Raw genomic sequence first — 26,625 nt, forward strand, 5'->3', positions numbered from 1 at the left:
AGCGCACATGAATCGCTGGCTATGAAGACATTTTCGCACATAGGACGAGCTGCAGACCAGCGTAGAGAATTGGCAGAAAAGCACAGGCAGCTGACCTCTAAGTCGAGGGTAATGGAAAGTGGTACAATGCCATGACAAACGTCTAAGTCAGAGCGGTGTGTATGTAGAGAAGGAAGGTGTGTTCAAAATGTGTGTGAAATCTTATGGCACTTAACTGCTGAGGTCATCAGTCCCTAAGCTTACACACTACTTAACCTAAATTATCCTAAGGACAAACACACACACCCATGCCCGAGGGACGACTCGAACCTCCGCCGGGACTAGCCGCACAGAAGGAAGGTGTAGCTAACGGTTTAAAGTACAACATTTTTGATTTTCACCGTGTTTTCCATTTTATGGCCGATCAGATCTTGATAAGCAAATAGTCCTTGTAAACTTTCTAGGAAAATTTTTCGTGTAGCTTAAGACAGGCAGCACAGCTTACATCATCTGCCTCGAGTGTAAGTTATTTAAATTGGGTTGCTTATCTGAGGGAGGGTGATATTTTACGTGCTAGTTTTACACTGGTGTGCAGAGCTTAAGGACGAAAGTAGCTTCCACATTATGTGTCAAACTGCAAGTAACATGGCTCCATGTACTTTGGACCATACGTAGAAAGAACTGCTGCAGTGTAGTACGGAAGGTAATTGGAAGAAATGTGGAATGAGACGTACAGAAATGACACTTTTATTCAAGGACAATAATTACACTAAAGTCACGGCGATTGATGATGGTCCCCTGCATATTATAAAAGGCGGAAAATTGTTGTTAACAGAGTGTGTGATCACCGCGGGGCGACACTGCACGCTGTGCAACGTGATCCCGTGCTGGTCACGAAGTCGGTAAGGAGCCCTTGTGGTAGGGCTTTCCATTCCTCCGGCAAGTAACGTCTCACCCCGTAATTTTGAGAGATTTGACCGTGGTCTTAACTGTTGGCTGTAGCACTAAAGGGTGAGGGACTTCAGCCACGATCGTACAGGAAACTGAACTGTAGCCTAATTGTACTTAGCATCGCTGTAGTCACTTACTACAAAATTAACCAAAGAGCGTTCTTTAACTTAATTTATTCAACTTCAAACAATGGTACAACGCGCTTGCCTGTCTCAGCGTCATTCCTTTGATGATAATAAATTTTTAAGTTCAGTCACTCCAAAGAAACCACTGATGATTCTACATTCCTGTTCCTACGAAATATTCCCTTAGTGAGGTATTAGGCCTACACATATCATAATTCAACGTCGCGTTATTCCAGTCTTTAATTACATTGTCAATCGACCGAATTTTCCGCACTACTGCCTCGCACGCTCGCAACTAACTGGCGTTGTCTACGCAACACGACAGTACCCCGGCCAGCGGAAAAGGCAGACGACTGCAGAAAGTTCTAGAAGCTAAGGCTCGCCGGCTAGTGCATTATGCTAGCTAGTTTGCCAGCAAGGATATCGATGACGGTATCCTTACAACCAGCGTGGCTGAAAAACTGCTTGATGGTTGTTGCTGCATGTGGTCTTGCTGCAGTATGTCTCGCCACTGCGTTCCACACGTGCTCGATGACATTTGAGTCGGATTAATGGGCAGGACAGTTAATTCGCCGAATATCCCGAATATCAAAATATCCACGGGTGTACTGCCGGTCTACAGTGTCCAACGGGCACAATATTTCGGCGATCATACATGTCGCCATCATCAGGTGAACTGACGGACTGAGCTCCTGGGAACGTGCCGGTACGGAGATCCGTACGCTATGGCTGCTCAGGGGGAACTGGGTTCGGTCGCGGCGACGGCCGATTTAAATACCCTCCGCCCGCGACGCACTGCCCCGCCGTCCGCGCCCCGCGCCACGGTCGCGCGGTGGGACAGATTGCGACGGCGTCTGAGATTACGTCGGTGTGATGGCTCTGTCCGCCGTGGTCGTCACAACTATACGTTTGCTCGATTTACTCTTGATTAACCCAATCGCTGGTTCTCGACTGATGTATCCCAGCAAGTCGGCGGTCGCTGAACATTATTTGTCGGAAAACTACACTATGGAGTATGAACGCACGAGGATTCTGGTACAGACATCGAGATACTGGAACAGCGTTGTTAGGGAGGCCATCGAAAGTCGCATCAATGACGACCTCATAAACCGTGACTGTGGCTATAATCTTAGCAAGGCTTGGGAACCAGCGATTGCGTTAATCAAGAGTAAATCGAGCAAATGTATAGTTGTGACGACCACGGCGGACAGAGCCATCACTCCGACGTCATCTCAGACGCCGTCACAATCTGTTCCAGCGCGCGACCGTGGAGCGGGGCGCGGACGGCGGAGGCAGTGCGTCGCGGGCGGAGGGTAATTAAATCGGCCGCCGCCGCGACCGAACCCAGTTCCCCCTGAGCAGCCATAGCGTACGGATCTCCGTACCGGCACGTTCACAGGAGCTCAGTCCGTCAGTTCACCTGATGATGGCCACATGTATTATCGCCGAAATATTGTGCCCGTTGGACACTGTAGACCGGCAGTACACCCGTGGATACTTTGATTATCAAATACGCCGGGAGAAACTCGAGAATCACATCCTGAATATCCTTTTGTTCAAGAGCTCCTCCACCTGCTCTGTTCGATATAGTCGCGCGTTGTCATCCATAAAAACAAAGTCAGGGCCTAATGCACCCTTAGAGGACGCTTGTGAAGGAGTACAGTGTCACAAGAACGTTGGCCTATGAGTGTACGGTGTATAAACATTTGGAGCATGCAACATTACGCCTCCCCACACCACAGCACCTGGACCACCAAACGATCGCTTTGACAATGTTCTACGTCTACATCTACATACATACTCCGAAAAGCACCGTACGGCGCATGGTGGAGGGTACCTTGTACCACTATTAATGATTTCCTTCACTTTTCCACTCGCAAATGGAGCGAGGGAAGAACAATTGTGTAAAAGCTTCCCAATTTCTTGCTTATCTTAATCGTCCTGACGTGAAAAGTGCGTTGGTGGCAGTAGAATTGTTATGGAGTCGGCCTGAGATGCCGAGTCTCTTAAATTTCCGCGGAGTGGCCTCGCGGTTTGAGGCACCATCTTACGGATTGCGCGGCCACTCCTGCCGGAGCTTCGAGTCCTCCCTCGGTCACGGGTGTGTGTGTTGTTCTTAGCATAAGTTAGCTTAAGTAGAGCGCGGGGTTAGCCGAGCGGTCCAAGTCGCTGCAGTCATGGGCTGGGCGGCTGGTCCCGGCGGAGGTTCGAGTCCTCCCTCGGGCATGGGTGTCTGTGTTTGTCCTTAGGATAATTTAGGTTAAGTAGTGTGTAAGCGGATAATTTAGGTTAAGTAGTGTGTAAGCTTAGGGACTGATGACCTTAGCAGTTAAGTCCCATATGATTTCACACACATTTGAACATTTGAGCTTAAGTAGTTTGTAAGTCTAGTGACCGATGACCTCAGCAGTTTCGTCCCTTAGGAATTCAAACACATTTTTTTCTACATTTGCGCAATAGTGCCTCGCGAAGAGAACGCCATCTTCCCTCCAGGGATTTCTGTTTCACGAATCATCACCGTAATACATACTTGCGTGTTCGCCGGACCTACCGGTAACAAATCTAGCAGCACGCCTCTGAACTGCTTCGAAGTCTTCCTCTAATCCGAGCTGTTACTGGGTGCTTTGCTCGTTCCAACCTCTCGCCATGTGAGGGTATGTCCGGAATCACTATGCAGGATGAATCTGCTCTCAGCTGAGTAAAGCACGTGACCCCACTCCTCATTGGCCCAGTCTCTATGTTCTTGGTTGCCGCCGATGTGCGGGAGTCGGCGGAACACAACGAAGTGCTCGTCCGCCTGAGAGACCCCGCCCGTGCCGTCGCCGTGCCATTGTGGAGAGTGAGATTATGTGTCTTGCAGTCGTGTTAAATGTGGTTGCCATTGCATCCGCTTTTTGACGTTGAACCCTTCTTGTTTGTTGCACAATGTAGCGAACACCTACTACTGTAGTTGAACGTAGTAGATCACCACTTCTCCTTCCAGCAGCAATGCCTCTGGATCGACCACTTCTCCTTCCAGCAGCAATGCCTCTGGATCGGAACGCTTCCCATGAACATGGAAGTCTACTGTGAAAAATACCGTACTCCTGCTCTACACTCATCACACTTCGTTCTGTCTCCAGTTTCCCAATGATTCTTCCCCCTGTGAAGTTATCCAAATGTTGTGACCGCTCCATGTTATACCATCACAGTGAGCCTTAACAGCTCGCTCAGTGACAGCCACTGTCTTTTTCCATTCCTTCAACTGACTCCTGTAGCAGGGTCAGTCTCATTTGGCGCTGTAGTCACTTTGACCTCACGACATGTGACGTCCAGATTTCTGTGCACGACTGGGAGAACTGTGCTCCCGCAGTTTCACTCATTTCCACCGAGTATTACCATGTTACGTTATCTTATCTAACTCGTCCTTAAGTTTAGAAATGGACTGTATTTTGCCCACCCTGTAGATGTAAAAGTAGTTTCAGGAGTGGCACAAGGAAGTGTGATGGTGCTGTTACCGTTTACGATAAATGGGGTGTTAGTGGTATAACTGCAGATTTCTATTGATGACTGAGGACAGAGTACTGAACAACAGTGCATCAGTATTTACTTCATTTGCAGCCTAATAATTACAGCTACTACGAGTAGCATGTTTTTAGGTGGGCTAATACTTCCAAGTATGTGTGGCACAAGCAAGCCATTAACTTATCCCCTGGGCAGCAGGTCAAGTTTTGAAGTGTGTACACATGGACGCAAAACGGTTAGTCTATACTGACAGGTGTAGCTCACTTTGTGTCAGAGTTACAACTGTGCAGAAAACATCAGACAGTAAATTATATGATGTGTTTGCGGAAAGACTATTAGACACAGAGAAAAATCAACAAACACACTGAAGTGGTTACATATTAAAGTACCAATTATCGTAACATCTGTTCCTGTACCCTAACGCCCTGTATATTAATGATATAGTAGATAATGTTGCAGGCTTCGTGAGGCTATTTTTAGATGATGCTGTTGTCTATATATTTTGATAAATATACGTACACCTGTTAGTGGAGATTTATACGGGGTGTGTCCACTCCTCGCATTTACGATAGCCTAAACACTGTCTGGGTCACCCTCAATGAGTTGTTTGAATATGTGTGGAGGAATGGCGGCCTGTGTCCCCTCAAGAGCGGAAATCATAGAAGGTAGTGATGTTGGAGGCTGTGGTCTGGAGCGAAGATGATGTTCTGCTTCACCCAAGGACGTTCGGTTGGGTCCATTTCAGGAAAGTTATTGTCCACAAACCTTTGCCTCATGGGTGTTGCTTTATCACAGAGTGCAGTCTTGCTGATACAAACAGTTATCGTCTCCTAAGTTTCCTCTAATGTACGCAGTGCACAATGTTGTAAAACACGGTCATATCCTTCCGCATTTTGCGCTTTATTAAGGGCAATTAGGGGACAACGCCCAATCCACGAAAAGCAGAGCCATTTTGCTAGCTAGATTGCTGATAGCATTTCGTGACTCGCGAGTGATACCTTCTGTTCATTTCATGCCATTTTATACAAACACCTTGCACAGTGTTCGAGGTCCCTTCTCTGTTAGTACGTGATGTCTGCATGGTCCCAGTGGCAGCTAACGTCGGTGGTAAGTGAAGTATGTAGTTCCTGTCGCATATTGCCGATGAAGACTTTTCTTTCATGCTATGATTTACTATCATCAGGGTCCGTACATCACTACAACAAGCCCTTGACTACTAGATCTTTTTACTGTATTGTATTCGGTTTTTGGTTTAACTTCGGGCAGGGTCTGACCATAACAATACAATATAAAAACTTCGGAGAACTCTTCTTCTGCCGGCTGGCGCAGCCGAGCGGTTCTAGCCGCTACAATCTGGAACCGCGCGACCGCTACGGTCGCAGGTTCGAATCCTGCCTCGGGCATGGATGTGTGTGATGTCCTTAGGTTAGTTAGGTTTAAGTAGTTCTAAGTTCTAGGGGACTGATGACCACAGTAGTTAAGTACCATAGTGCTCAGAGCCATTTGAACCATTTTTTTTTAAGTGGGAGTTGTTTCCTCATCCGCCGTACAGTCCCGACCTGGCACCGAGCGACTTCCACTTATTCCCAGCAATGAAGAAGTGGTTGGCTATGCAGCGTTTTGATGACGACGCACAGCTTCAAGAAGAGGTAACCATGTGGTTGAAGGCGCAGGCGGCCGAATTTTACGACGAAGTAATTTCCAAGCTCGTCCATCGCTACGATAAGTGCCTTAATTTAAATGGCAACTATGTAGAAAAGTAGTATTTAAGTGTGGATTTCATCTGTATACAATAAAAAAAATTTCCAATACTTTATTTATTTTTTATTTCAAAACGTAATATACTTTGTGGATAGCCCTCGTATAACGAGTCCCTTCTGACTCACCGTCTAGCTGCCCCGTTGCCAGCGTTTTCTTCGGGAAGTAGTAAAGAAAACAGTGGAGCTGTCCTCGTATTGGTGAGTGGGGAAGCGCGCACGGCAGGGGACGGGCAGCTTCCCGCCAGACGGACAGGCGCCCGGCGGAATTAGCGGAGCCCGCGGCGCCATTGGCGGTCGTCCATTGTGCCGGCCACAATGGCTGTCAGCGACATGGGCGCGTTGCGTAAATACCTGCGCCACTGTTTTGAACACCTGCTGGCGCGTCTTCGCTCGGGCAATTACGCCTAATTCAGGGGGCAGAGCGTCCGCCGCCCGTCTTCCGACGACGTCACCTGCTTTTGTCTCAATTCCGGCCGATGGCCCAGACTCTTACAGCTACACCGTGGCTTGTAGACACGAACTGAAGCAAATCGCACAGCAGGTTTTGCGCAGACTACGGGTTTTCTTCGTTAAGTTTGTAACCCCTAACCTCCGAATCTCCTAGCGATCGAACTCACATTATATAAAACAATGTTATGTAAACAGCTGTTTTTGGTTTCCGTACCTCAGTCGTTACAAATGGAACACTCACAGCAGTAGCAGTCAACGTAGTCCCTACCGTCCGCTAATGGGAGTTCCAGCGTTCATGATGGGTGGTAGGCGGTGGGGTTTTTGAAACCATTTCCACTGGGTTTTTTAAAATTTTGTCATGAAGCATCTGGTAAGTAATTACTAATACAGGGTAAACCTACCTAACTTCGTGATATTAAGGATTATAAATGAAGAAGCAAAACAAATATTAAATCTAGAAATTGTGTATTGTACATGTAAGAGAGACTTACATTGCTTTACTAACCCATAATGAATAACTTTTATGACATGAAAAATTGCTGATGCTATAAAATGTAGTAAATGGTTCAAATGGCTGTGAGCACTATGGGACTTAACATCTAAGGTCATCAGTCCCCTAGAACTTAGAACTACTTAAACCTAACTAACCTCAGGACATCACACACATCCATGCCCGAGGCAGGATTCGAACCTGCGACCGTAGCTGTCGCGCGGTTCCAGACTGAAGCGCCTCGAACCGCTTAGCCACACCGGGCGGCAAAATGTAGTAAACAAAGAGAGCATGCTACCTAATTTCAAATGGTTCAAATGGCTCTGAGCACTATGGGACTTGACCTCTGAGGTCATCAGTCCCCTAGAACATAGAACTATTTAAACCTAACTAACCTAAGGACATCACACACGTCCATGCCCGAGGCAGGATTCGAACCTGCGACCGTAGCGGTCACGCGGTTCCAGACTGAAGCGCCTAGAACCGTTCGGCCACAAAGACGGGCTACCTAATTTCGTTACAGCATATCTAATTCTGTAACACGATATTCTTAATTTCTTGGCAATGTGCTTAATTCTGTGATAATTTTGTTTTGCATTGTTAAAGTCTACTTAACGCACTTTTCATTCGTTTTCAGCATCGGTGTCACTGTGACTTACATTTGCAGAAATATCGATGGAGCGACAACTTTCATGGAACCATTGCAGACAAAAACAGCACTGAATCCAAACACTTGTGCTCTTTCCACAGCTGCAGCTCTCTGTGCAAGTGGCGCACTTGTCATCATATCTTTTCTTATTCGACTTCCGTTTTTCCTTACGCACTTATTTCGCTTTGCCACAACGGTCAGTGGATTACCTAGTTAAAGTTTGGCCGAAAGCTATTCCCTGCATTTGGATTAAGAAATTAACTTCCAGTTCCCTCGTAAGGGCAAACGGTCTACCTATTTTAACAAAAGTCACATTGTTTTTGTCACCATCACTGCGGTTTACAAAGTCTTTTACAGTACTCCATGGAATGGAGAAATCTTATCAACTTTCTAAATCGCTTACTTTGATAGGTGTCATGTATAATTTTGGAATATTAATCGATTGTGAGCGAGCAGTGATGTTGTTAAGCTGTACCGCGGAGGTTAGGTTATTAACTTTGGTGTGCACAAAGGCGCAGTAGCAGATTGTGTTAAGCTGTGTCAGAGTTAGGAAACAATGGTAAGGTTATGTTTCAAATGTAAAGTCTCAATTTATCAATGTGTTTAATGAACATGATTGTATCAAGATTGTAATGGAAACTGATTTGCGAAGTGGAATGTCGGAGGTAAATATTGTAATGATGTTACTTTTTTTTCATTATTGCTGCGCCATTGGACTAACTTGATCACTGCACTGAGAGTTCCCAGATTTTAAGGATAGATAAGTGTATTGTTTGGATGTTAAGACGTTCATTACATTTTTTCGCATATGCAAAAATATTTTCTTTCACTTACCTTCTTCTTAAAATTTTTAATTGATCATGGTTTTTCCAAAAGTATACTTCGATTTGAAACTAACAGAAAACTCATTGCACCTCACGAGTGTCTCTGTGTAGGTTCAGTAATTTGCAGCTTTAGTTTAGCTGCGGCAAGACAGCAGTACTGCAACGCGTTATCCTGATTTGCACAAAATGCAGGTAACGACTAAATATTAAAAAAAAAAAATATTCAATCAGAGCCAACTTATGTCATTCAGAGACAATTAGATTTTCTGAGTTGTGTATCACTTTTTGTTCTGGGATCAGTGATCAGTTTTGCAAAACTAATTATCGTAGATTTTATATCAAAGTTCATTATTCAGGCAGTTTCTACTGTTCAAAATTCTTGCAGTCAGATTGTTAACTTCTACAGTATGAAAAACTTCTCTTTACATTACGATAATTAATTATTATTACAGTGCAGCTTTGCTTTCACATTACAACAGTACAACTTTCATTATGACAGTTCATTTATTTTACAGCTCAGATCTTACAATCAGAAAGTGTACGTCAGTCATATTTATTTAGATAACTTTTAACTTTTCTTCGAAAACCTTCTGAAGTGCTCCACGATAGTCATCAGCCTGATTAGCTCATCTGCTAAGAGACGGCGCCATTGTTTCCTAAATGGACACAAAACTTAAAGAGTTGTCGTTTTATTAAGCGGATCATTCAGTAACAAGGCATTTAAAATCAACTATGATGAGTAACATCGCAAACATGTTCCAATGATAATGCAACTGCATTAAGTGCTTGACTAATTCTCTGAACAGCTTACCTCAATGAACTTATATTTCAGGAATAGCGCGGCAAATCACGTATTTCCCTCCACACAACATACGATAAACTACCTATTCCGCATTCTCGCCCAGAATGTCTTTCGCGTGTGAAAATATTCCTGCCATTTGTTGACGACGGCTAGAACTGTGCTCAGAAGGTCTGTCTTACTTAAGGAAAACTAATTTATGTGCTATAGCGAAGTAAAGTACGCCACGGAGTTAGATAGTTTTACCCTCTGCTTTAACTTGCTGTAACTCTGCTTTATAAATTTTATAATGTAAAGTCACGTCCCTACTTTATAAATCACCATTACTGTGGAACCGGTAGGTGGTTAGAAAATTTTACTGCTAACAGAGGTACAGGAGCGGGCAGTGGGAAAAGAAGGTTGACTACACCTGTTTTATAAGGTCACTCTGTTGTGCGATCTGTCTGTCTGACTGTTAAGAACTCTTTCTTCAGGAACGGACGACGTATCAAGGTGAAATTTATGTTAGATACTAAGGTGCATGGTCCCCTGGCGGTGTAAGAAGTTTAAGCTTCAAAAGACTCGTCCATCTAAGTCACATATTTTGCTACTCGCAAACTCATTCATCAAAAGCTATGGGGTACTTCCTGTTGACCTAGAATCTTGAAAGTTGGCAAGAAGAAAGGTTTTGCAGCTGAACTAAAGAAAAAAAATACGAAAATTCTTAATCTATAATTATATCACAAGAAAAAGATATTTTTTGTCATACTATACGGCTATCTGTCCGCTCTTCTGTTAAGACTCCTTTTTCCCAGGACCGGCTAGGCGTACCAAGTGGAAATTAATGTCACATACGAGGGGCGCTCAGTAAGTACTGCAACACATTCTTTTCCTCGGCCAGTTTTGGGTTGAAAAAATGCGTAACTGATACCCTCAGGATGTTGAAGAAATGGCTTCAGCGTGTTCGTCGTCACAAAAATGCAAACGTACTACTCCTCCTCCATGACAACGCAAGGCCTCACACACCCGCCTCAGCGCAGCCGAGAGGAGCTCACAAAACTTCATTGGACTGTTCTTCCTCATTCACCCTACAGCCTGGATCTCGCGTATTCCGACTTCCACCTCTTTTGGCCCAATGAAGGATGCACTCCGGGGGAAGCAGTACAGGGATGATGGGGAGGTTATTGATACAGCAAGACGGTGGCTGTTATGTTTTAATAAATGGTCTCTAGCACGGAAACTATGCATTTCCGGACATAAGTTGATTAGACCTTTTCTGTTGCGCATCCTATTTTAATATTTTTTGTTTGGTGGGAAAAAAAATGTAAAAACATCTCTCACACCGGCCTGATTTAGCTTCACTGATCAGGATAGTAAAAACATGCGTATGTTAAGGGAATTTTCATTCACAAAGCAGGCTTATCACATTCACACAGTTCAATACTGTTCTATCCTCATTAAATTGAGCTTAACTTAAATTCCATAAGGCAGTGAAGCAATTTCGAAGTCTCGGTGCGACGAAAATTGTCAGTCGATCTCCTGGAAACATTAGTAATAATTATTAACTTTCGGTGATCACATGGGGAAGACCGGAGATCTGCTGGTAAGACCGTGTTAGCCTATTTATTTGAAATAACTGGATATTTTGAGCGTACAAAACGGCCGGTTCGTCCAGTGTAAATCAGACGTTCCCCACTGATCCCGTGCAACACAGCGCAGTAAGCAGACACTGTCAATAATAATCAGTTAAATAATACGCGAACACACTTACTTTAGTTTAGTTCATGTATTAAATTCCTTCTCATACAGAATCTCATCAAGATGGCAACTAGCTCAACAATACATACGTATACATCCTCCTTCTTTCACGACTAATCGGCAAGAATTCCTTCATTCTTTCCATAAGAGAAAACATAGATAGCAGAGCAGCTATTCCATGGAGTAAATGGACGCTCCAAGGAATAATTGGGCTTGAAACTACTTTGAATTGATAATCGGTAAGATAAGAAGAGATATTTCGAGATATGTACTGAGTTATGTAATTTATAAAATTTCTGAAAATATCGCGGAGAGACAGCTGCAAGAGACATTACACTATCATCGATGAATCCCTATAATTTGTACACGGTGGGAAAAAATCACCCTATACAGGGTGTTACAAAAAGGTACGGCCAAACTTTCGGGAAACATTCCTCACACACAAAGAAAGAAAATATGTTATGTGGACATGTGTCCGGAAACGCTTACTTTCCATGTTAGAGTTCATTTTATTACTTCTCTTCAAATCACATTAATCATGGAATGGAAACACACAGCAACAGAGCGTACCAGCGTGACTTCAAACACTTTGTTGCACGAAATGTTCAAAATGTCCTCCGTTAGCGAGGATACATGCATCCACCCTCCGTCGCATGGAATCCCTGATGCGCTGATGCAGCCCTGGAGAATGGCGTAGCCGGCCGCGGTGGTCTCGCGGTTCTAGGCGCGCAGTCCGGAACTGCGCGACTGCTGCGGTCGCAGGTTCGAATCCTGCCTCGGGCATGGATGTGTGTGATGTCCTTAGGTTAGTTAGGTTTAAGTAGTTCTGCGTTCTAGGGGACTGATGACCACAGCTGTTAAGTCCCATAGTGCTCAGAGCCATTTGAACCAGAATGGCGTATTGTATCACAGCCGTCCACAATACGAGCACGAAGAGTCTCTACATTTGGTACCGGGGTTGCGTAGACAAGAGCTTTCAAATGCCCCCATAAATGAAAGTCAAGAGAGTTGAGGTCAGGAGAACGTGGAGGCCATGGAATTCGTCCGCCTCTACCAATCCATCGGTCACCGAATTTGTTGTTGAGAAGCGTACGAACACTTCGACTGAAATGTGCAGGAGTTTCATCGTGCATGGACCACATGTTGTGTCGTACTTGTAAAGGCACATGTTCTAGCAGCACAGGTAGAGTATCCCGTATGAAATCATGGCGGTGAATCGAGGAAGTACAGTACATACTGACGAAACTAAAATGAGCTCTAACATGGAAATTAAGCGTTTCAGGACACACGTCCACATAACATCTTTTCTTTATTTGTGTGTGAGGAATGTTTCCTGAAAGTTTGGCCGTACCTTTTTGTAACACCCTGTATACACAATTAAGTTTGTACAGAACCCTCGCTGCGAGAGTCCTACTCACACTGATAAGGATTTTTTTCATATAAAGCCACACGTGTTTCAGCACAGCACCTTGTGCCATCGTCAGTGAATGTACTTTATCCAGTTCTCTGAAATGTAAACATGTTTTAAGAGATAATTACCCTAACGAAAATTAGGCATAAAACCAGTTTTAGTCTTTTGTCGTCCTTACCTTAATTCTCCTGAATTATTGAGTTAAGCAGTACCGTCTACACATTATTGGTTATTGGTAGCTTGTCATCCGCCATTACTGTGAGTTTTGTTGGCGACTGAACAAATTGTAGCACTTCATTTCTACCACGTGTGTGAGAAAGCCGTCTCCTCTTCGAAAATTTATTGATTAAATATTGAAATTAATGCCCCCCCCCCATTTCCACTATTGTTCCGCTTAATGTGACATCGACAGTGCACTTTTTGGGGTAAGCTGTTATGTTGCAATAACGGCCACGTTCTGCCAACTGTAGGGAGTGGCCGCCATTAGCTTTCGCTAGGGAAGAGTTCTTTCAGGTCGGCTCTTTCAAGTCACCACCGCTCGTGTTGACACTGAAGACGGGTGGTGGTGGGCCTAGCTCAACGGAAAGTTCCCCGGTGCGCCGACACATAACATGTTTCCACCAGACGAGCCTTTATGCTTGAGTCCTGCGTCGGTCTCTTAGTTTATGCTTAGGTGAGACAATAAAAAATATGAATAATTGGTTTCAAGGGGGTATGATCACACAATGAGAAAGATACTAGTCTAAAAACAGGGGATGGGGGGCAAGGTTGGTTTGAGATATTTGCTGAAACAAAACCTTGAGGTATCCCTTTCTTCTTTCGTGTCTAGTTCGTGGACGTTCATTGTCTGCAATGGCCTCGACTTAACCTTATCTATTTTTTCATATGTCCATTGCTTGGGCACTACCTTTTGTTTTCGGTTCCCCTAAACAACATTGGACATTCTGGTCTGGGTGTCCACTGGAAACATTTGTTGACACCTGCAAGAATACCAAAGTAAAAGGAGCGGATACACAAGAAGCTACTTGATCAGTTCAATCCGTATAAACCTCACCACCCCCTCACTCCCACTACTATTACCACTACAACGTTCTCTCTAAAGTTCCAATGTCGCTTTCGTAACTAGGTAGCTCCATCCTCAACCGCCATGGTAGGACGCTTGAATCGATCGAGATCTGCAAATTTGTGCTGTGATACAAATTAGGTGTATATACTTCGGATCGTCATGAACCAAAATTACTTCAAATTCTGTTGTTGTTGTTGTCATTTTTGACGATTTCAGTCAGAAGACTGACTTGATGTAGCTCTCCATGTTTTTCTGTGAGGTGTAAATCTCTTCATCCCTGCATAACTATTACAATCTAAATCGCCTTGGACCTGTTTCTGAAGGCAAGCCTAGGCCATCATCCACAATTTTTAGTTCTCCCGCCCTCCGCACTTGGCTCCTCTGATTCCTCTGAATGTGTCCTATCAACCTTCCTTTAGTCAGTATGTACCATAAAGCTCTTGTCTCCGCAATTCATTATTACCCTATCTAACCACCTAATCTACAGCGTTCTCCTGTAACTTCAAATTTGTCTGTACCGCTTACCATCCACTCTTTTCTTTCATGTAAGACTAGCCTCTAGACAATACTTTCAGAAAAATCTTTCTAAGGCCTACCTCCTGTAACGGCAGCATGCTTGTAAAGCACTGTGGTGTTCAGGCCTGTCTTCGTATTGATGACTACTTTACTTTTAAGACTTAAATTTATATTGAAAGAGAATTTATTTGTATTTAACAGAAAAGCTCTTCTTGCCTTTGCCTGTCTCCGTTTTGTGTTTATTTTACATCTGCCATTATCAGTTATTTTGCTTTCGAAACAGCAAAAAAAGTCAACTACTTTCAATGTCTCATTAGCCCTTTCCCCATGGCTGCTCTTGCATACATGTTCATCGCATTTATTGCACGTATCTCCCCCTCCCTGCTTTCTGCATCCATCTCTGCCTACACCTGTCTCTCTGTTCATCTCATCTTCTCCTCGCCCTTTTCCTCTCCTCCACTCCCTCTCTTTTTCTATCTCCTTTGTCCCCTATCCCCAACCATACTTTTGCCCCCCCCTCCCTGTGTCAGTATCTTCCTCCTCTCTCTCTGCCATCTTCTCCTCCCTCCTCTTCCTTTCCCACTTGCCCACTACCCCTCTACAACTTCCAACTTCCAACTCCCCCTCTTGCCCTCTCTCTCTCTCTCTCTGCTGATCCCCTCCTCCCCTCTCCCTCTGCTGATCCTCTACTGCCAACGCTTGCTGCCTCTTCATCTCCTCCTCTCCCTATCTTTTTACACCTCCTCTGCCTCCTCTCTCTGAATGTATCTTACTCCCACTCTGTTCATATCCTCCTTTCCCCTCTCTCTGTCCATCTGCTTTTTCCCCTCTCTCTAACTACTTCCATCTCCCCCTCTCTCTGACCACCTCCTTCTCCCCCTCTCTTCTTATATCTCCTACTCCCCCTCCCTCTGTCCATCCCCTGCTCACCCCTTTCTCTTTCCATGTCCTCTTTCACCTGTGTCTGTCCATCTCATCCTCCCCACAATCTGTCAGTCTCCCCTTCTCCTCACTCTAACCTTCTCCTACCCTCTCTCTGGCCACCTCCTCATCTCTGTAAGCTTGTCCTCCTCATTCTCCCTGCCATCCACCTCCCATACTTACCCCGATCTCAATCAATCACCTCCTGCCACCTTCTCTCTATCTACCCTCCCCTGCCCCCCCCCCCCCTCTCTCTGTCCATCGCCTGCTGCTCACCTCTCTCTGTCCATCCCATCACCTACCCACCTGACGCTTACCCCAGCTGTGCCCATCCAGAGTTGTTACCCCTGCAAAACAGGTCAATAAGGCAGGCTGATACTAACGCAACACAACACACATGTTGTACTAGGCAGCGTACAAGCCAGGAGCTGGATAAATGTTTTTTGCCCCTGATGTCTAGGCTGCCCTAGAAAGCAGGTCGATAAAACAGGCTGATATTGTTATTCCAAAACACACCTGTCGTTCAGGGCAGCCGATATGGCAGCCGCTGGAAAAACACGTTTTTGCCCGCATCTCCGCTCCTATTGGCGCTAGTAAGTTATAAAACCCACAGTTCTGATGCTCATGAAGTTTGCTGTTTGTATCCAAAATGGGTTGAAATCGATCCAGGCATTTGGGATGAGATTCTGGACTTACATACATACAAGCTGCTTTATACAACACGATTCAGCTGCCCTTATCGATGTCATTTTATGCGTCCCATTATGTTATATCTGGCCTTCATAAACGATGTGCGAGATTTTCATATTTTCTCAGTGCTGTGTACATTCTATTAGTCCTACAGAAAAAATGAACAAGACCTTTTTGTTAGATATTTAATGAAGTTAAATTTTATACTGGGATACGCTTTTGCTAGAGGCCATAGTTTTCGAGTTATTACAGAAAAACGTACAAAAAAGAGCTTTAAGCACCCCCTCCCCCACTCCCACACTTAGTCCCCACTGGCCAGAATTTCTAGTATGTTGTTCATGGCACTCCCTCCGATCACTGTACAAAAATTAGTGATAGCATGCATGAATTATTTCCCACATTCGACCTCTTCTGGCTTTCGTTGACTGGCATTATTACCCCGCCAGATTAGTCGAGCGCTTAGAAATGGTAAAACTGACGTTTGTGTAAATTTTACCTAACAGTTTAGTGAATTTTAACAGCATAAAATAAACAATTGGATCGATGTTTTCACCAGGCCTCCTGACTACGTACCTTCTGTGCTTGTAAGTGTTAAGTTTGGATCTAACTGTCAAAGTAATTAGTGTTAGCGTAACGTGGAGTGAAACTTATACTTGCACTGATGGCTTGCCTGCGCACGACTATGTGGTGGGCGGGACGCGATCGTCCATTGTCGTCGGCTTCTCTATGTTCTCAATAAACAAGTATGACAAATATGTGTATAGGGGAGTTTCTAAAATGCTTGCCGCTGATTTTTTAGTGTAAAACGAACGAAACTACCTACGAGCCAGTCCTCACCGATGAATTTTAAATAAGATTTATTAAAATCAGCCGAATTTCTCTACATACAAATAGAAGATCTGGGTTTACCCCGCACAATTTTATGTAAACACCCTCCAGGACTCCCCCGGACGCCCTCAGAACTAGGAAAAATTAGGGGAAGCCCAGACATATGGCTGCCCTAATTATTAGTGGCCCGAAGCGGTGGAATTGGTTGTCGTAGGGAGTTAAAATATTGAGAAGGAGTCAGTAATTAAATTCAGAGCGCCAGTCATAACTTATTCCGGAACATTGACTCTGTCAGGGGATTTCTTTTTTAGGCCACTAGTAGGAATTAGTGCACCCGAGAAAAGAGACTTTCTAATTTTTTTCCGATACGTTCTGAAACCTATGATTGAAATTCGTTCATTTAAACCCAGTCATTCAGTACAGTAGTAGAACCGTCGTAACGGATAATGGACATCTCCATAAAATGTCCAAGTTGCATTATTTTCAAATTTATGGTCAATATGCTATTCTGTTTTTGTATTTCGTATATTTATTCTTCCTTTTAAATGTAAGCTGAAGAATAAACAATACTAAAATAATGGTAGGCCTACTGCAACTCCGGACCTGCTCTCACAGCTTGACGCACAGTGCTGTAGATTGCGAGACAGGAAAGCGAGTGCGACCAGAAATGAACACGAGAGAAGCATTAGCGACCATTGGGCTGGTATACCGGCCAGCAAGGGTGCGGTTCTTAGGCTGTTTTCCATGCACACGCCGGTTTGGCTAAATGCTGAGCTGGTACCCAGTCTCCACCTCAGAAAATACAGGACACGAAAAGTTAAAATACGGTAACACCCACAGCACAGTTTACTCGATTCACTGACAGATGGCGCAAACGAATTCCCTCCAGTAGGATGACTGACCACTGTCACGGCAGGAAGGACGTCCGACTACAAAGTTACAATAAAATAAATCCTGCGGAATCACGAAAACAGTCGACCTTGTAGGACGGCAGAAAACCAGGATAGAGAAACTTCTGGGCTTGTTTTTTTAGGTTGCCGCTGCTGTCACTAGATAACTGAACACTGTCGAAAGATAGTGTCGCGTCCACTTATAAAAAGTTATTTTCCTGCGCTTTTTCTGAGAAATGGAGTTACTCTTTCTATTGCTGTTGGTGGACTGTCGTCATTTGGGAAATACTGAAAGCAGGTACTGACAGAGGGGAGCGGGGGGGGTGGGGAGGGGGGGAGTTATACTACTTACTGCTTCCGTTGCGCCTCGGTCCTTTCGTGGTAATTACAGACATCAAAAAAAGTTTCACATCAACGCCATTGCAAGAACTCCTGAAGACAGACGTTGACTGTGGATATTGTATCACAAACACAGTCCCTTTGACTGTTCAGAGATGTCACTAAACCCGCCCAAAGATGTAAACAACCATGCATGACCAGCGCCTATTAGATGGAGCGGGTCCGACAGCCGATCAGTTCCAGTCATTCCCCCAGGAAGAAGGTACAGGGCTCATGTTGTCTGTAGTTCAACCATGCCTAGACGGTCAATACCGCGGTTCGATTGCGTCCACATTGTTACTTTGTGCCAGGAAGGGCTCTCAACAAGGGAAGTGTCCAGGCGTCTCGGAGTGAACCAAAGCGACGTTGCTCGGACATGAAGGAGATACAGAGAGACAGGAACTGTCGATGATATGCCTCGCTCAGGCCGCCTAAGGCCTACTATTGCGGTGGATGACTGCTACCTACGGATTATGGCTCGGAGGAACCCTGACAGCAACGCCACCATGTTGAATAACGCTTTCCGTGCAGCCACAGGACGTCGTGTTACGACTCAAACTGTGCGCAGTAGGCTGCATGATATGCAACTTCACTCCCGACTTCCATGGCGAGGTCGATCTTTGCAACCACGACACCATGCAGCGCGGTACAGATGGGTCCAACACCGCTCAGGATTGGCATCACAATTCTCTTCACCGATTAGTGTCACATACGCCTTCAACCAGACAATCGTCACAGACGTGTCTGGAGGTGACCCGGTTAGGCTCGACGCCTTAAGACATACTGTCGAGCGAGTGCAGCAAGGTGGAGGTTTCCTGCTGTTTCGTGGTGGCATTACGTGGGGCCGACGTTCGCAACTGGTGGTCAAGGAAGGCGCCGTAACGGCTGTACGATACGTGAACGCCATCCTCCGACCGACAGTGCAACCACATCGGCAGCATATTGGCGAAGCATTCGTCTTCGTGGACGGCAATTCGCGCCCCCATCGTGCACATCTTGTGAATGACTGCCTTCAGGATAACGACATCGCTCGACTAGAGTGGCCAGCATGTTCTCCAGACATGAAACCTATTGAAGATGCCTGGGATAGATTGAAAAGTGCTGTTTATGAACGACATGACCCACCAACCACTCTGAAGGATCTATGCCGAATCGCCGTTGAGGAGTGGGACAATCTGGTCCAATAGGGACTTGATGTACTTGTGGATAGCATGGCACGACGAATATAGGCATGCATCAATGCAACAGGACGTGCTACTGGGTATTAGAGGTACCGGTGTATACAGCAATCTGGACCACCACTTCTGGAGGTCTCACTGTATGGTGGTACAACATGTAATGTGTGTTTTTCATGAGCAATAAAAAGGGCGGAAAAGATGTTTATGTTGATCTCTACTCCAATTTTCTGTAGAGGTTGTAAGTAGGCTGCTTAGGTTTTTATGTTGATAACGTCACCTAGCGCTCTGTATGAAAATCACAGGCTGTGCTGTGTGCAGTCTGTGGCTGGTTGGCATTGTTGGGATATTCGCCATTGTAGTGGTGGGCAGTTGGATGTGAACAGCGCGTAGCGTTGCTCAGTTGGAGGTGAGCCGCCAGCAGTGATGGAAGTGGGGAGTGGGATGGCGGAGTTTTGAGAGCGGATGATTGCTCGAGTAGAGTGGCCTGCATGTTCTCCAGACATGAACCCTATCGAAGAGAGTAAATTTGTAAGACTGGATGTCATGAACTGATATATATATATATATATATATATATATATATATATATATATATATATATATATATATTATAACTTTTGAACACTATTAAGGTAAATACATTGTTCGTTCTCTATCAAATCTTTCATTTGCTAACTATGCCTATCAGTAGTTAGTGCCTTCAGTAGTTACAATCTTTTATTTAGCTGGCAGTATTGGCGCTCGCTGTATTGCAGTAGTTCGAGTAACGAAGATTTTTGTGAGGTAAGTGATTCATGAAAGGTATAGGTTATTGTTAGTCAGGGCCATTCCTTTCTGGGGATTATTGAAAGTCAGACTGCGTTGCGCTAAAAATATTGTGTGTCAGTTTAGTGTTGATCAGAATAAGAAAAGAGAGAAATGTTTGAGTACGCTGAGTTTTGCTCAGCTGTTTGAAAATCAAATAACGTAAGGGTTTACCAGCACAGTAATTCATTAATTTTTCTAAGGGGACGTTTAACATGAATGAATTACTGTGCTGGTAAACCCCTTACGTTATCTCATTTTCAAACAGCTGAGCAAAACTGAACGTACTCAGACATTTCGCTCTTTACTTATTCTGATCATCACTAAACTGACAGCCGGCCGAAGTGGCCGTGCGGTTAAAGGCGCTGCAGTCTGGAACCGCAAGACCGCTACGGTCGCAGGTTCGAATCCTGCCTCGGGCATGGATGTTTGTGATGTCCTTAAGTTAGTTAGGTTTAACTAGTTCTAAGTTCTAGGGGACTAATGACCTCAGCAGTTGAGTCCCATAGTGCTCAGAGCCATTTGAACCATTTGAACTAAACTGACACACAATATTTTTAGCGCAACGCAATCTGACTTTCAATAATTCCTACAAAAGAATGGCCCTGACTAACAATAACCTATACCTTTCATGAATCACTTATCTCACAAAAATCTTCGTTACTCGAACTACTGCAATACAGAGAGCGCCAATGCTGCCAGCTAAATAAAAGATTCTAACTGCTGAAGGCACTAGCTACTGATGGGCATAGTTAGCAAATGAAAGATTTTGATAGAGAACAAACAATGTATTTAAATTAATAGTGTTCAAAAGTCATAATATGTATATATATGTATATCAGTTCATGACATCCAGTCTTACAAATTTACTGTCTCTGATGGACACACGCCCAGATCATCCGCTCTCAAAACTCCGCCATCTCACTCCCCACATCCACCACTGCTGGCGGCTCACCTCCAACTGCGCAACGCTGCGCGCTGTTCACATCCAACTGCCCAATACTGCAATGGCGAATATCCCAACAATGCCAACCAGCCACAGACTGCACACAGCACAGCCTGTGATTTTCATACAGAGCGCTAGGTGACGTTACCAACATAAAAACCTAAACAGCCTACTTACAAGGTTCCGGAACTTTCGGAAGTGAGGTGACGCAAAACTTTTCTTGGATTGGGTATTAATGTCCGCCGCTCGCCGTAGCTGCGTGTTTACGTCCGTGATAGCGGGTAACTACGAAAGCCTGTAGTAGTGATCCATATTGAAATTGTACACATTCGTCAACATTTCGCCTCCTTCAAGAACTTCCCTTCTATGAATACACGGTCCAGTTACATTCATGTAACCGCCGTCTATGTTCGACTTCAACGTGCAACAACCACTCGCAGACGGCAGCTCGCAGCAGTATCAGTTGGGGGCATATACAGCATGCCGGGGGGACGCGGAAAACGGGGAATTCGTTATCGTAATGTGGAAACGGTGCGATTTATCTGACATCCAAGAGGGCATGATCACTGTCTTTCGGGCCAAAAGTGGAAGCAAGTCCGAAACGGATAATTCTGTAAACTGTTCGCTTGCCGCCTTGGTTAAAGTATACCGTGCATGACCAAATGGCACTGACCAAAACAGGCGCCTAGGCAACTGTGGTGCAGTATGGGCCATAGACATCAGCGATGAACGACGGCTACAGGCAGGTATAGGCTGAATAGATGTGCGACTGTTCAGCAAATGACCGCCCATATGAACCAACGGGATACCAACAGCGTCTGCTCAATGGTCATGCAGCGAACGTTCCTGCGTAGAGGCCCCATCAGCAGATACCTAGTTCATCTACTCATGGTGACTGCCGTTCATTGGTAACAAAAAGCTGGAATTTGCACATCTGGACGTCCACCGAGTGGCGACGGGTGGCCGTTTCAGATGAATCATAGTTTTTGCTCAGTCGAACAGGTGGTCTTTGGTGTCTACGGCGTGAAACGTCAGAAAACAATACCCAGCATCCATTAAGGTTTGGGGAATGTTTTCATGGCATTCCCTGGGTGATATAGTCATTATTGACGGAACATTGGATCAACACAAGTATATACTGAGCCTTGGGGAGCTTGTCCAAGCCAAGGTGCAGTTTGTTTTTTTTCTCGGGGCGATGGCATCTACCAGCACCACAATGCACCGTGTCACGCATCTCGCAGTGAACGCGCGTGGTTCTAAGAGCACCAGCATGAGATTTCCGAAGTTCCCTGGCCACCAAATTCTCGAATTTAACCACAATCGAGAATCTGTGAGACCACCTCGATTAGGCTGTTCGCACTACGGGTCCTCAACCGAGAAACCAAGCACAGCTGGCCACTGGCCTGGACTCGGCATGGCTCCAGGTCCCTGTCGGTACCTTCCAGTTCATCGTTGACTCTCTTTCTGCATACGCTGCACGGTCCATGCTGGAAAAGATTGCTATTCACGCTCTTGACAGGTGGTCACGTTAGTGTGAGTGGACAGTGGTTCAAATGGTTCAAATGGCTCTGAGCACTATGGGACTTAACTTCTGTGGTCATCAGTCCTCTAGAACTTAGAACTACTTAAACCTAACTAACCTAAGGACATTATGCAATCCATGCCCGAGACAGGAGTCGAACCTGCGACCGTAGCAGTCGCGCGGTTCCGGACTGAAGCGCCTAGAACCGCTTGGCCACTCAGGCCGGCAGTGGACAGTGTCTGGGTAACAAGCCTTGTGTTCTTAACATTCACAACCTGGTCAATTTCTTCTTAGTGCTCTAGTACCGCTGATTTCACCTTTTGTATAAATCCGTGTGGTGTTCCTTCTCGTTAACGCTTTGTTTTACTGTCCTTCCAGTTTCACCAACCAATACGTTACCACAGCCACACGTTACTTCATATACTTTCGCAGCCTAATGGATACGTTACCACAGCCACACGTTACTTCATATACTTTCGCAGTGTCGAGGCGAGCAGGCACATCCGTTGCATGTCGGAAGAAGTGTTGACTGAAAAACGGAGTCCTTAAACAATTTTCCAAAGGATCCTGCCCACCCCCGGATCTATGATATTTCCGAAACGGGGAAAAACTTGATACTGCCCCCCCCCCCCCTTCCACTCCAGCGTTTGAAATAGGACGTCAGAGATTTCAAAAAAATGATTTTTCAAAAATATGTTCATTTTCTAGCGCACGTCTTTCTGGAGAGTTTTAAGTATAAAACACATATGTTTGAGGAAATGTAAGACATGTTATTTGATCTTAAAGTGTGCCAAAGTGCAGTGCCACACCTCTTCACACAGCATTCTACTATCGCACTTCACTGTATTTCGCTCTGTGGAATTCAAACGTGTATATTTTGTAATGGAAGCCATCACACTTATATTCGGGACAGTGGGAATTAAAATATTCTATGGTGCCTCTCCTGCTCTCAGTCGGCCGGTTTGCATCTTACCCCCTTAAAAAAAACCTCACAATTAATACTGGGTGGGATTATTTGCGATCGGGAGAATAAGAGCTGTTCAGAAAATTTGCACCGTTTATTGCCTATTAGCTAATAACTTTCTCTTTTCTGTGACATAAAATTAAATATACGAAACATAAAATCCGTAAAGACAAGAGACAAGCAAGACAGTACGCATTTCTTCAAACATTAGGGGCCAGCCGGAGTGGCCGAGCAGTTCTAGGCACTTCAGTCTGGAACCGCGCGACCGCTACGGTCGCAGGTTCGAATCCTGCCTCGGGCATGGACGTGTGTGATGTCCTTAGGTTAGTTAGTGTAAGACGTCGTGGTCTCCTGACCTTCATTGCTTACATACTCCGCCCTCACAATCATATTCCGCACATCAAGACGCTTTATTCAAACCCAAAATCGATAAGATAAAGTCAATGTTGTATGAATTCATGTAAACGATATGCAAATAACAAGTAAGCGCACCGTGGTTGAAATACTTGAGGCTGGTGTACACACACACATTCAAGACACGACAGTTGCAGGGGCTTGCTTTTAGTTTTGGAGACGCAAACCGCATGCCAGGGGGCCGATCCCTTCAGAGGATGACTCAGCCTATCTACGTCGGCCTGTGACCACCCATAGAGCAGACAGCATTGGCCCGAGTGTAAAGGGGGAAAGACCCCATGTTCGGCTTAAAAGCAAATTCCGCTACATTGTGTGGGAGCGGGCAGCCTACACATTCTTTACACATAGCACGCAGTTTCAAAGATTTGTACAGGGAGACAGCAAACGCCAAACGCCGATACTACAGGTTTCTGGATTGGTCGCCTTAAACGTAACGTCATTCTCCCGTTTTAGAAGAGCAATGCTGATTGGCAGACGATATTTCTGATGCCTTGAGCTGAAGGAGTAATGGAAGAGACCGAAAGATATACCCCTTCACGTCTGGCGTGGGGAGGGGCCATTCCATTGTCGCTCTTGGAGCGAGAACACGTAACGAGAGCGTGCGCGCTCGTATATGTACTCAAAGAGCGAGACACAAGTCTCTCCTCAGTACTTCACTGGGAGAGCACCTCTGTCGAGAGCGAATGGAAGTGCGATTATAAATTGAGTCCTTGTGATGAAGCATTGTTCACTGTGTTGGATGACACACTTATTGTGCGGTGTGAACGGACGGAGTTATAGTTAAATGCCTACGAGCGAATTTTGAGTGGCATTGCGGTGGACTGGTTATCTGACCGGTGTACCACGCCAATAGTTAGACTAGGGGCGAATAGGAGTCCTTGACTTCATCAAAGCGTAGCGAGACTTTGATTGGCGAAGGTCAATCCAGACAGAACGAGAGTTATCTTATTTGTCAGCAGTGAGCGGCGCAGACAGCAGTCATCACAGCTTACAGTATTGTGCGCTACAGCTACTGCGAGCCCCATATTTCCTCCACAACAGTGCCCTTCACTGCATTTCACACACGACAGCCTCGACCGTACCTAGCAACATTGTAATGGATAATTATTCAAGTTGAGTAGGCGCGGCTCTCAGCCATTCTGTCAAGTCAATAACAATCTTAAACTTTGTATAGAAATTTCATTAGAGACTCCTAGCCAGCTGGAGTGGCCGAGCGGTTAAAGGCGCTACAGTCTGGAATCGCACGACCGCTACGGTCGCAGGTTCGAATCCTGCCTCGGGCCTGGATGTGTGTGATGTCCTTAGGTTAGTTAGGTTTAAGTAGTTATAAGTTCTAGGGGACTTATGACCACAGCAGTTGAGTCCCATAGTGCTTAGGCCATTTTTTTTTAGAGAATCCTATCCTTGAGAGGTAACTTCACATTCCGAAAAGAACCAAGATATAACGTGTTCAATTCGTAACTAAAAGTGCCATTGTGATTTCTCAGAATTTTTGCAAAATAAATAATAATTTTCGTTAGTTTCATATTTTTCTTGCACTAACTAGCACTACTCCAGTATCCAAGTATCTCACTAGTTACGTAAGAAATTTTGTGAATTTTTGTGTCATTTCCTTACAGTGGATGACTCCAGAAGATATTTGTTGCTGAAAGTTTTTCAGGCATTTCTCTTTAGAACGTTAGGAGCGTCTGTCTGACTTCTGTAGTAGTGTGGGGGTAGAAATTGCATCTTGCAGGAGCCACATGGTAAAGGGTACATCTCAGATTAATCCGTTGCGCAGAATAACAGAAGAGCAACCCCACGCTCACATTAGGTTTAAGTAGTTCTTAGTTCTAGGGGACTGATGACCTCCGATGTTAAGTCCCATAGTGCTCAGAGCCATTTGAACCTTTTTCTTTTTTTCAAACATTGGGTCTCAGCATTTTTTTCTCTCTATCTTGCTACAGCATTACACGGCGTGCTTTCCTTTCTTCAAAAGAATCTATTACCTCATAAAAATTCGTCAAACGGTTTGCTGCGTGAACAATCAAAATGTCGTTCTCTAATAGTGAAAAAGCTGCTAATAAGAATAGTACCCAAAATGGGAGTGGTTTCTCGATTTTATTGCGTCTATTTTGTCACTGTCTGAGCCGGTCGGAGTGGCCGAGCGGTTCTAGGCGCTGCAGTCTGGAACCGAGCTACCGCTACGGTCGTAGGTTCAAATCCTGCCTCGGGCATGGATGTGTGTGATGTCCTTAGATTAATTAGGTTTAAGTAGTTCTAAGTTCTAGAGGACCGATGACCTCAGCAGTTAAGTCCCGTAGTGCTCAGAGCCATTTGAATGTTTTTTGTCACTGTCTGCTAGGTAAGAAGACATAGGGCTGATAGTGCAGCAATTGTAGCACGCGCCAAATAACCGAGACTGTTTTGGCACTGATGGTCGTTTTTATCTACCACGTGTACATAAATAACACGCAAGAATATAATTAACGAAGCATCAATATCAAATGGCTGTTAGGCCTACTGCAAGCAAAAAGTTTTATGTTAGCAAATGTTTCAGATTTTATTCATGTACTCCAGTTTATCAAGCACTAGATCGAAAAGAAGTACCAGTATGAAATTTCTATGTAAATTTGGAATCGCCATAGTTTTCTTAATAATCTGTGTGATATCCCCGTTTCTTCTCCTTCGCCGGCCGGAGTGGCCGTGCGGTTCTAGGCGCTACAGTCTGAAACCGAGCGACCGCTACGGTCGCAGGTTCGAATCCTGCCTCGGGCACGGATGTGTGTGATGTCCTTAGGTTAGTTAGGTTTAAGTAGTTCTAAGTTCTAGGGGACTGATGACCTCAGA

This window comes from Schistocerca piceifrons, chromosome 2 (assembly GCF_021461385.2).
Source record: "Schistocerca piceifrons isolate TAMUIC-IGC-003096 chromosome 2, iqSchPice1.1, whole genome shotgun sequence".
NCBI classification, from domain to species: Eukaryota; Metazoa; Arthropoda; class Insecta; order Orthoptera; family Acrididae; genus Schistocerca; species Schistocerca piceifrons.